Source organism: Mytilus galloprovincialis, chromosome 2 (assembly GCF_965363235.1).
Source record: "Mytilus galloprovincialis chromosome 2, xbMytGall1.hap1.1, whole genome shotgun sequence".
NCBI classification, from domain to species: Eukaryota; Metazoa; Mollusca; class Bivalvia; order Mytilida; family Mytilidae; genus Mytilus; species Mytilus galloprovincialis.
In genome coordinates this window covers 54544896-54557291 of record NC_134839.1, presented here as the reverse complement: position 1 = coordinate 54557291, position 12396 = coordinate 54544896, and the positions used below count along the sequence as shown (strand labels likewise).

The following is a 12396-nucleotide window of genomic DNA, read 5'->3' as shown; positions in this document are numbered from 1 at the left end:
CTAAATAATTTGGCAATGAAGTCCTTGATCAAAATTGAAATGAGACTTGAAAACGAAGAGAAATTTTAAGTCAGACCTTCTACCTCTATACGAATGCCTGTACCAAGTAAGGAATATGTGCGTTTGATGTGTTTGCGATTTTGGTTTTCAAATTGTCTTTGATAAATGACGTTCCGTTTTGAATTTTTCTTTTGAGTTCTGTATTTTTGTTATTTTACTTTTTATTAGGTTAAATCCAAACAATGCAATTTCACTTAATAACACAGAGTAAAAATAAAAATAACATACACATCAACATTATATAGACAATACTAGTGCATTGACTTGACATATCGTTGATATATCAGGTCAATGCACTATCATTGTCTTTATACTGCAATCTAAAAAAAATGTTTTTAATTGTTGTTTAATGCGTTAATATTATTTATTTGATTTAAATATTGGGAAAATCCCCCTTTTACATGGCCTCATATCATGCAGGCAGAGGAATATACAACACGATGAAATGTACATTACTTGTTGAAAACGGCATTCGATGGTGAACAAATTCGTTTGAATATGGACTAAAATATCAACAATAAGCATAAAACATAATGATTTATAGGTTGCAAACAAAAAATATTAGCAAGTGAAATATGTTTTTCCAAAAATTGTAAAAGAAACAAGTTTGGGTCGTTCCACGCATTGTTGTATACATTGGAAACAACAAAAGGTTGAAGAGGTCGTATGAATAATTAAATATAATTCCGGCAATTTCTATTTGAATATTCATGAGGAAAAGTGATATCGGGTCAGTGTCAGACTGTATATGACATAGAAATATACAGTCAACGCATTTTGACTGCTCAAACAGAACGAGTGCAGTATAAAAGCAAGTAACAGTGACATGCCTCCTTCGAAAATAGCATAATCATTTTATTTCGACCTTTAATATAAAAGAGCATGTTTTCTCCAACTAATATATTAACTCAGATCCTAATTTAACAAAACTAAAAAAAAAAGGATCTAATGTTAACATACATATTAAAACCATTTATGTAATATTCATGCACAGTTTTTAAGGTTGTATCCATCATTATATACATCACTTTTAAAATATACCAATAACCTACAATATGTCATATTCTGCATAAGGAAAGATAAAATCGTATCTTAAGATAAGAATATTTTCTACACGTCACATCATATCGCATAACATGTCAACATTTTTGACTTACGTTATTTTGTTATTCTTTCTGTGTAGAACAGGAACAACGAAGGACCAACAGAAGAAGAGACTATTGTTGAATGACCCGGATGTCATTGCAAATCGTCTGGGTCGATTAGAAAGTCTTGTACATTCATTATCCGACGAACTGCAACAGGAAAAGACAAAACGTAATGTACTCGAAGGAACAGTTAGTCAGCTGACAAAAACTCAAAGTAAGTAGAGTCATTTGTCCACAATTCCCAAACTCCATAAAGCGTTATCATTCGGATCATACTTCCCTTTCTCTACATAAGAATCGAAGCGTGATGTCATAACTGTTTCGGAGTTTGCTCCAATAAAGTCCTATTTCCTCGATTGCGACACCAATGGCGGGTGTCACTAGTAGATAATCAGCCTGTTCACCATTTTGGCGGGTTTGCGCGTTGCTCGGTTCTAGTTTTTGATGGAAGGTTTTGTGAACTTGTTTATCTTTTATTAATTTTAGTCAGTATACCTTTGACTTATCAGTTCGACTCATTGACTGCTCATCTTCTCTCATCTCTGCAGCTCTCTACCGGTGCTTTCATATCTTTAGATGGTTCCAACCTTCACCAGATATTTCGACCCTGTATCATCAATTCCTCCACTTGGCGGGAGCGTAGAGGTTGTCAAATCTTTGCTCATCAGCTGGGCTTTCAGCTCAGACCATCTAGGCGATTCCATAAACAGCCCGATGAACGTTTGTGCTTCATCTATTTGTTTCACTGCTGTCTTTTGGGCCTTTTCAACTACTAGTATTCCCCTTGCCTGTGACATCATCCTTTTTGGCTGTGCAGGAAATCCACTGCATCATACGTTTACTGGGTACAGCCACTCTGGTCTGTAAACTGGTATGTCTCTTCACGATGATTTTCCCTGGATACTGTTAGTTCTACTGATACTATCATCTTTGACTGCTTTGACCAAATTACTATTTCTGGACGTAAGGTTGTCTGTACACATCCAGGAAAGCTTTTTGCTAATATCAGTCTTCATATTCCATTCACTGTCATTTCCTAGATGACGTGCTGTTGTAACTTTTCTGCATGACCGGTATATCCCTTTTTACCGAATCTGATGTTCTTTGTCTTCTTCCTTTTCTCCATATCATGGATCTTTAGATGTTTTAGGACCTTGTCATGTCGTCATCGATATCTTCCCTGTGTAAACGCAATTTAATAGCGTGCAAGTATGTGTGCCATCGTACCTCTTTCTCAACATAAAAAGTAAAATTACAAAAAAAAAACCTCAAAATTCAAAACGGAACCCTAATCAAATGGCAAAATCAAAAGCTCAAACACATCACAGAGGGACAGTCAAATAGTGGAGTGACCAAGCCAACAATTTAACAACTTTAATGGACCACCCTACCTGCAGGCTAAATTATGACTTTTTGGGAAGAGAACTGTTTATTCTTTAATTTTTGCCAGGTCGTAGAATTGAAATATGGTGCAATTTTTTTTTTAAATAAGATCAAAGCTAAGTGATAGAGTGGTTCACTATTGTAAATTTATTTCACAAGAGGTTATAAAAAGTCTCCAAATAATATCTGAATTGTTATTTAACAAGAAATTTATAATGAAATAAACTGTGACACTTCATTTTGAAATTAATTTGAAAATAATGAAATCACCAAATGCTCATTTTAAAAGAAATTCAGACTAGCAACAATAAGAAAATAGAAGATGGAACAACCGACTCTCAATTCATTTCTTTTCATATCACATGTAATTTTAAAGATATGTTTCTGAATTTTACGGCTTATCAAAAAAGAATCGAAGTCAATTTGTTTTTTGCTTTGATGTATATGTATTGCCAGACACAAATATTTCACAAGGCAGTTAAATCAAATGAGTTTAATGATGGACTAAAGTTTCAGCGTATATGATTTCTTTTAGGTTTTATGTGCCTTTGCCTTACAAAAGCACACACGAACCCTAAGAAAGAGTGGTTGTATGGGGTAGTTTATCGAACAAAGGGCATGACAACTTTCGAAAACCTGACCTCAGTCATCGTTTTCATCGTCGTCTTCTTCAATATTGCTCGGTGAGTTAAATAATTTCTACAACCATCAGAAACCAAGACTGGTATCCTTTGTGGCGGCAAATTCCACCCTTAGCTTGTTTAGAACATCATGAAGATACCTGAGCTTTCCCTTCGGATCATACAATGTTAACGGCGATTCCTGATCTCCACATTTTCACATGGTACCTCATCATGGACCTGAGCTGAAGATATGGGACCAATAGGATATGCCAATATCCTGACTACAGTCACATTATCACGAACATTAGCAAGAACTAAAGCACGACGAACTAAGCTTACTGGGTTTATATGTGCCTTAACAAAGTCACCTGCTTTACCCTTGAGTTTTGAGGTCTTGGTCGTATCATCGAATGTATTGAGTGGAGACCTCGAAATAGAACTGTAGAAATCTATAAAGAAAAAAAAACAAATCCGGGTTACAAACTGACACTGTGCGAAACACATCAAATATAAAAGGAGAACTACAACACAACAGAAACACAACACTAAAATGTAACACACGCATACACGAACGATGATATAACAATGGCCATTTTCCTGACTTGGAACAGGACATTTTAAGAAAAAATGGTGCTTGAACCTGGTTTTGTGGCTAGCCAAACCTCCCGCTTTTATGACCATGTTAAATATAACATTAAAATGACAATATTACATGACAGGATTACAATACAAATAAATGGGAGAACATATAGGACAGAAAAACACACGAATAATAGCTATCAAAAGGTACATGGGTTCAGACTCATTATAGCAGCCTTCCACAAAAGATTTAACCATCTGGTTGCCACGTTCAAGAGATTTAAGAAGATAATCCTGAACGTTTATTGAGGCTTGCATTTCTATAGAAATATATATCAATGACTAAGGATGATCGGCAACGTTAAATGTAGCTGTCATATTTGAATGCATATACCTTATCAAATCAGAAACATTCTTCTTGCCTCGTGTCATTGCCATTTGCTTGTTTTCTTCGTGTTCAATTTCTGTGGCTGATCCCGATCTTGATCTCATTTCAGAACTAAAATGCGTAAGGATGTGTCTTGTAAGCATCCATCGAAGTAAAGCGGTTTTTTCCTTATCAGTCCTATGATGACTTTAAAACCTTTGGAATCTTTAATAATAGTTTTCTCTGTAGCCATATCACTCCAGATACTATTTAAGGCTCCATGTTTATGCCTGATTAAAAACTCACCTGACATAAACAGATTTTAACGTTTCAGACAGATTCAACATATCACATATGTAGGCTGGTGTCCACCTAGCATAGTTCGTCCGATTGGTAATTAAAAAGCATCGCAACATTGCAGCTATCATTTGCAAATGTAAAAACCACAACTCATTCCGTTTAGCTCTAATGTTCTGTAACAATGTCTCAACTGCACTTGGTTCATAGTTGTAAATACTATTGCCATGTCGATAGGTTTGGCATCTAAAACCGAAGCATAGGCTACAGACGAAATTTCAGATTTAGCTCTTTGTATGAATAGGTCAAAAATGGACCAATTTCGGCAGTGCTTTCTGCAGAAAATGGAATCGAATGTAAGTTTTGTCTCGAAAAAAGTCGCAGAAATACAAAAGATAGTTCAGAGATACCTCGGTTTTCCATGAAACAAGACACGATCTTCCCATAAACATCAGAATAACGAGGAGGTCGCTACCGTTCTGTTGGCTTGTCGAAAGGTAAACATTCCATAAGATAGGTATTTTTGAATCATTCAACGTCAAAGATCTTTCCAGTCCCCGTTTAACCTTTATGGAACTTGTATGGGCGTTTGATGATTCGTTTTGATACTGAAATACAACGGTAGCCATGGAGTGAAATGCACTTTTACCATCGATTGTCTCAGCATTGAAGTTAATATTTTCTGCTCCCTCCTGTATAATACTACAACCTTTTCTAAATAGAGCAATACCATAAGGTACATATGACATGTCTTGGATTCTGTCTTTTTCCAAATTTGCTAAACTAGTCCGATATCTACGTACTTCAGAATATGATGCACAAAAGCCACGAGAGTTTTGATTTTCAATAAAAATGTTAGAGCCAAAATCATGGTGTAATTGTAAAGCAAAAGCAAGATGAAATGGGGTTAACAGGTTTATGTTTAAAGCAAGTATGCATTTTGTTATTGCAAGGACTTTTCGCTGTTTGTCGACAGGAAGTTTAGAAACATTACTACAATCTGTCAATGAGCATCAGAATAACGAGAAGGTCCATATAATATTCATTGAACTATAATACAAAGTTAAAAATCCTCATTAAAATTAATTTATAAGAAAAACTGACTTTTTGAGCATAAGAATAAAAAAATGCCTATCAGTAAATTGTTCGCTAAAGATGTATATTTTCTGTTTACAAATTTTTGAATTTTTTGAAATACTAAGGCTTTTCTACCTCAGGCATAGATTACCTTAGCTGTATTTGGCAAAACTTTTAGGAATTTTGGTCCGTACTGCTCTTCAACTTCGTACTTTATTTGGCCTTTTTAACTTTTTTGGATTCGAGCGTCTCTGATGAGTCTTTTGTAGACGAAACGCGCGTCTGGCGTATATACTAAATTTAGTCCTGGTATCTATAATGAGTTTATTTACAACCACTGGGTCGATGCCACTGCTGGTGGAGATTTATTTCCCCGAGGGTATCACAAGCCCAGTAGTCAGCACTTTTTGTGCTGACATGAATTGTCATTGATATGGTTAAATTTATAAATTTACTGTTTACAAATTTTTGAATTTTTTGAAATACTAAGGCTTTTCTACCTCAGGCATAGATTACCTTAGCTGTATTTGGCAAAACTTTTAGGAATTTTGGTCCGTACTGCTCTTCAACTTCGTACTTTATTTGGCCTTTTAAACTTTTTTGGATTCGACCGTCACTGATGAGTCTTTTGTAGACGAAACGCGCATCTGGCGTATATACTAAATTTAGTCCTGGTATCTATGATGAGTTTATTCACTTTTTATCGATCGGGGAAGTGTTTCTCGTATTTCACAAAAAAGGTGGGAAGAAAGCTTTAATAAAGAAATTAGTGACGAAAAGTGGAAAAATATTTATTCACTAGCTTTTAAATGTACTATAGAAAGCAAACTACAAGCTTTCCAATATAAAATGCTACACAGAATAGTCTCACATAATTATCTTCTTGAAAAATATAAACTTTCCTTTACTACTGAATGTGCCAGTTGTAAAGAAATAGAAACCATAGAGCATACATTTTTTGAATGTACAGAAATAAAACAATTTTGGAGAGAATTTTTGTAATTGGTGGTATTTAGTTTTTGGAGTAAAAATATTTTGAAAAAAGACAGTGCCATTTTTGGTGTATTGAATTCTGATAACTTAGTTTTAAATTATTGTATTCTACAGGCAAAGTATTACATTAACTGTGTTAAGAACACACAATTAGACAGACTGTTAATATCTGTGCAAGCTTTTCTTAAATTTTTGAAAAGACGTCTGGAAATATTAGAATATTTATATCTTTCTAAAGACAAACACGAGTCATTTGTCGACAGATGGGGGGATTTATGAAAGTTATTTAATTAGATTTATTTTTGATATGCTCATATATATTTTATGCATTCCAAAGTATTATTAAGATGTATCATATACTGAGTATTCACATCATTTACTTGTAAATTTTTACTATGTCTTATTCGTAAAATATCAATAGTATAACAATACCATAAATGTCATGTCATTCACTTATGTATTTTAAAAATGTATGTATGCACTGTAGTTTGAACACCAAAAAGATCAATAAAAATAAAATAAATAAAAAGAAATACTTACTTGGATTGGCTTCGAAACTTTACAATAGGAAGTTTAAAATATTTTAATTCGGAAAATCATGAAAATTATCAATGTAATCTAAATTTACAAATGTATAACCACTTCGTCAAAATAATACAGAGTGTGCTTTCGTTAAACTGAGTGAAAAAGGACAAAATTAAGAATTTTTAAAGGAATTCGAGTTTTACGTTCCGAATAAACAATTAAACTCTGTATAAAATGCAAAATAATATGTCATGTTGATATATTGTAGCCTTAAAATTTCCAGGCAATCCACTCTTTTCTACCAACTATTGTCCAAGACATTTAACAGAGTTATCTACAACTGTTAGTATTTCTTTCCCTTTAATCTTAAGCTGGAACTTCGTTGTAATTTGATCCTTTCTCAGAATTATTGATATGGCCTTCTTTGGCATACATTTCATCTTGGCCCATGTGAAAATCTCTTCCAGTGCTAAAAGTATCATTACTATTCCTTTCTCTACACTTCTTTCATGTTTTTTTTTTTATTATCTACTGTAAATCGCAACTGTATAACACCAACATAACATCTTACTGATGTAATCTGGAATGTGGAGAGACCAATTGCCTTCTTTTTTGTGGTACTGATCCGTGTAAATTTACCACGTCTAATCATGCAACTGCCAATTTTTTAACGATCTTCGACTCAGGTATTTGTTTTCTAAGAACACAAGTAAGTCCTTCACAAGTTTGCCAATACAAAAAAGGTAGATTATCCCTCAACACTCTGCAAGGAAATTGACATTAACTGTGAAATGTCTGTTGTATCTTGTTCCTTTGGTACAAAGCACTCTTATGTCTTATGCAACTTTCTGGAATGATGCTTCGTACATAGTGTCTAGAATACCTGTCAAAGTCATCTCAGTAATTTTGGGCATTTCTTGTAGACTTTGTATGATCCTGTTCTTGCATTTTCTACCACCTCACTAACTCCTGAATGATTCCTTTATTTCAAAGTCTATAGTTGGTTGTTCTGCTTCTTTAACTTGGCAATATCCTAAAGATATCTCTAACTCTGGGTTGGTTTCATACAGATACTGTTCTACTTCTTGCATAGTACAATGCAGGTGTCATGTTCTTTCTCCGCCCAACAGTGTTTGGTGTAGTTATACGGATCGCTTTCTTCTTATTACTATTTTTGAGTTGTTCTGTACTACTTCTTCTGAAGTCATCTTCATTACTTTCTGTAAGACATACTTTTTCTTACCTCTCTATCTCATTACTTCTCTTGTACAAATTAAATAAATTTTCGAGCTTCTTCCTAAGCTGTTTTATATTCTGTTATCTCCTGTTTGGCGTCTGCTTGATGTTACGCTTTTCTTATCTCTCCTCAACACCAAAGCTCTCTTTCCCGAAGTCATTTACTAGCGCAACATGTCTTTAAAATTCACTTTTGTGTTAAATTTTCACTTCTGTTTAACAAAACTCAATTCTGTCTACGCAAAAATAAACACAAAATTTAATTTTGTCATGACAAAAATTAATTTTGAGATAACAAAATTGAATTTTGTCAGAAAAGTCAATTTTGTAAACACAAAAATGAATTTTGTCATGACAAAAATGTTTTGTCATTACAAAATTCAATTCTGTGTTTATTTTTGTTTAGACAAAATTGACTTTTGTGGCACAAAATTGACTTTTGTGTTAAATTTTCACTTCTGTTTAACAAAACTCAATTTTGTCTACACAAAAATAAACACAAAATTGAGTTTTGTGACAAAACCTCAGTTTTGTATGCAAATAAGTTCACAGAATCCAAACTTAACTAATTTGCACACAAAAATGACTTTTGTCGCCCAGTTTTCAAATGAGATAACAAAAGTACAGTCTGTGTTACAAAAATGAATTTTGTCATGACAAAAGTAACTTTTGTCCACTGAAAGATAATTTTGTATGACAAAATTTGAATTTGTAGTATGCGACAAGTTTTGTTAAACTGAACTAATTTTTGTTGAACAAAACTCACTTTTGTCCGTAGAAAATTGAATTTCGAGTACAAGACCACAAGAGTCCCATTCGGCACCCCGTAATAGGAGCACCTGTGCTTAGCTTTTTATAAGTTCGTATTGCCCAGCTACGGGGCGCCGAATGGGACTTGAACTTTTTGTAATCTAAATCAATTTTGTGTAAACAAAATTCAATTTTGTCATAACAAAATCATTTTTTGTAGACAAAATTCATTTTTGTCAAATAGGTATGCAAATATAAACTTATTTGCATACAAAATTGACTTTTGTTACCTGATATGGAAATTAAAACACAAAAGTCAATTTTGTGAGACAAAATTGAATTTGTACGCAATTAACATGTTGATTAAATTAGCATCCTGTGATTTTGTATTTAAAATTTATTTTTGTGTAGACAATTGAGTTTTGTTAGACAGAAGTGAAAATTTAACACAAAACTGACTTTTGTGACAGAAGTCAATTTTGTGTCAAAAAGTCAATTTTTTCTACACAAAAATAAACACTTAAATGAATTTTGTGTTTATTTTTTGTGTTTATTTTTGTGTAGACAAAATTGACTTTTGTGACAAAAATGACTTTTATGCCACAAAATTGACTTTTGTGCCACAAAATTGACTTTTGTGTTAAATTTTCACTTCTGTTTAACAAAACTCAATTTTGTCTACACAAAAATAACACAAAATCTCAGTTTTGTATGCAAATTAGTTCACAGAATCCAAACTAAACTAATTTGCATACAAAATTGACTTCTGTCGCCCAATTTTCAAATGAGGTAACAAAAGTAAAGTCTGTGTTACAAAAATGAAAAATAATTTTGTATGACAAAATTTAAACTTGTAGTATGCTACAAATTTTGTTAAACTGAACTCATTTTTGTTGAACAAAACTCACTTTTGTCCGTACAAAATTGAATTTCGAGCACAAAACCATATGAGTCCCATTCGGCGCCCCGTATCAGCATTTGATTTTCTGGAATATTGTCTATCTGACTTGTTTGTCCACCATGTTGTCTTTTTTGAATAGTGGATCCTTCCTTTTAGAAACCTTTCTTTCTTTGTTTCCGAATTCCTTCGAGGAAACAATTTGTCTTTACTTGGAATAATCAAGATTTCGATAGGGGATAATGCATTAAGCTATATAGTATAAGGAAGTGCTTTGGGAAACATTTTAAATAATAGAACTCAGTTTAACAATATCAAGAATCTAATTGAACTAACCATCTGTTAACCTTTGCAAATCGTATTTATTTTCAAATTCAAAATTTTAGAATAAAAAAAATCTAAATAACCAAATCACACGATGATGAACATGCAATTTTGATAACTATACTTCTTTATTTCAGAAACAAGTTCGACTTATATACGGTGGGGAAAACGTATATGTCCAGGAAACGATACCCTTTTATACACAGGTAAAGTATATTTGATGATTCATAGTTTCGAAATTCTTATTCCTGTTTTGCTGCAGTTGAATACAGACTTCTTACTTAGATTTGTAAATGAACACAAAAAGTAAACAAGTTAATTCCAAGTTCGTTTTCTTAACCTTCTGTTAACGCCTATTGAACAAATACATACACATATGTAATTCTAAAGGCCACAAACCTATTATACATAAATGACAGAACAAAGTTAAAGTAGGTGAACTTGCTATGAAACCATAGATGGGGATGTAAAATATTCAAAAAGTTTATCAAAAGCCATTGGAGAGGTTGTTGTGCGAAATAAAGTTAGATTTACGTGTTTTCAAACTAATATATAACAAATGTCATGAAATCAGTCTGAGCACATTTTACTTGTTTTTGACATATAAATCAGATTTCTACTTTTTTTCGTCTTTTTAAAAAGGTACTTGTTTCCCTTTGAAAATTATATCTTTACATCTTTGATGCAGATTTGATAGAATGTTAGGTAATCAAAAATCAGTTTTATTCCAGAAGATTTTCAAAATGATCATAACCATTTGTGAATAATGAGGACTCGAACTAGCCTATCACTAAAGAAACTTATATATGTACTCGGGGTTAAAAATTTGTGCTCAAAACATCGAATCGAGTAATTTGATTGCTTGATATTAAGGTCTGAGTACGATAGCCTATTGAGAAAATTTTGTCTTTTGATTTACAATTACATTAAATATAGGCAAGCGATCGACTGATAACTGCAACTTGGAATAGAAAGATCATGTAGAGTCTTTGGGAGTTTCGAACAAACTTTTTTATCTTCGTTATTTGGGATCTGGTTGATAGTTTTTTTTCAATAATCCTAACACATCTATAGAACTGCACAAAAAGTAAAAACTCTTTCGGCCTACTAAAGTATATTGTAAGTTAAATGAACTGTTCGCAACTTATTGATGGCAAGAGTTCTGTTGCATACGTCACACAATCTGGTACATTGGACTAGTGATACTTTTTAATACATAGCTAATCGCTTAGCCAGCAACCATTAACTAATTCGTGACCGCGTTCGAGGAGTTTTTAGAGCATTATAATATTTATCATATCTCGTCTCACAAAAAGAATAGCCCGACACATTAACAATCATTTTGAAAACAAATGATATATACTCTTACCATAAGCTAAAATGTCTTTATTTTATAATTGTAGGGCCAAAACAAATGTTTCTCAATATTTTAGACAAATTTATCTAAATGAACATGGAACTAGCAATATATTATACTACAATGAAGCGGAAGGTACTAATCAATAACATGTTTTATTTTAAGGTTTTATTGGTGGTGGACATTACAATGAAGCAGGGGCAGCAGCAGATGCCGTTTGTCTTCCTAATAACCTAGATTTTACGAAAACAACAGCCTCGCAAGCAGCTGTAGGTCATATGTATGGAACAGAGTTTGAAACCAACTACTTTGGGCCCAAATCGTATGACGAAGACGTTTCTTGTTCGGTCTGTGAAATCCAAGATGGAACGCAGACAATTATGATTCCAGGAAAAAACACGTGTTTCAGTGGATGGCAGGTGAAATATAAGGGTAATCTTGGTTCCGGATATTACGGACATCCATCAGCAACTACATTCATCTGTGTTGACGAATCTCCAGATTATCTCATGTCAGGAGAAAGTAACACAGATGGGAAAGTTCTTTATGAGGTTATTGCCAAGTGTGGTGCTTTACCATGTCCGCCCTATCATGAAGGTTATCCGCTTACATGTGTTATTTGTGCAAAATAAATAGGGTCAGCTGTGTAAAAAAAAAAAAATTTTTATGGCATACTGGTATAAGTTTCATGAATATGTTTTCACAATACTTTTTGCAGAACTAACGTTGTTTTTTGTATTTTATTTTACACTTTTTATTGCTGTTGCAGTTTTGACGTT

The 12396-nt window shown here is 33.1% G+C and overlaps 1 long non-coding RNA gene across 1 annotated transcript; it reads left to right on the top strand.

Moving 5' to 3' along the window:
- The first annotated feature begins 1176 nt into the window (after positions 1–1176).
- LOC143062297 (uncharacterized) lies at positions 1177–12341 on the top strand. Its single transcript, XR_012974670.1, has 3 exons — positions 1177–1422; positions 10398–10466; positions 11783–12341. It is a non-coding gene; the product is annotated as an uncharacterized LOC143062297 (long non-coding RNA).
- Positions 12342–12396: the final 55 nt, after the last annotated feature.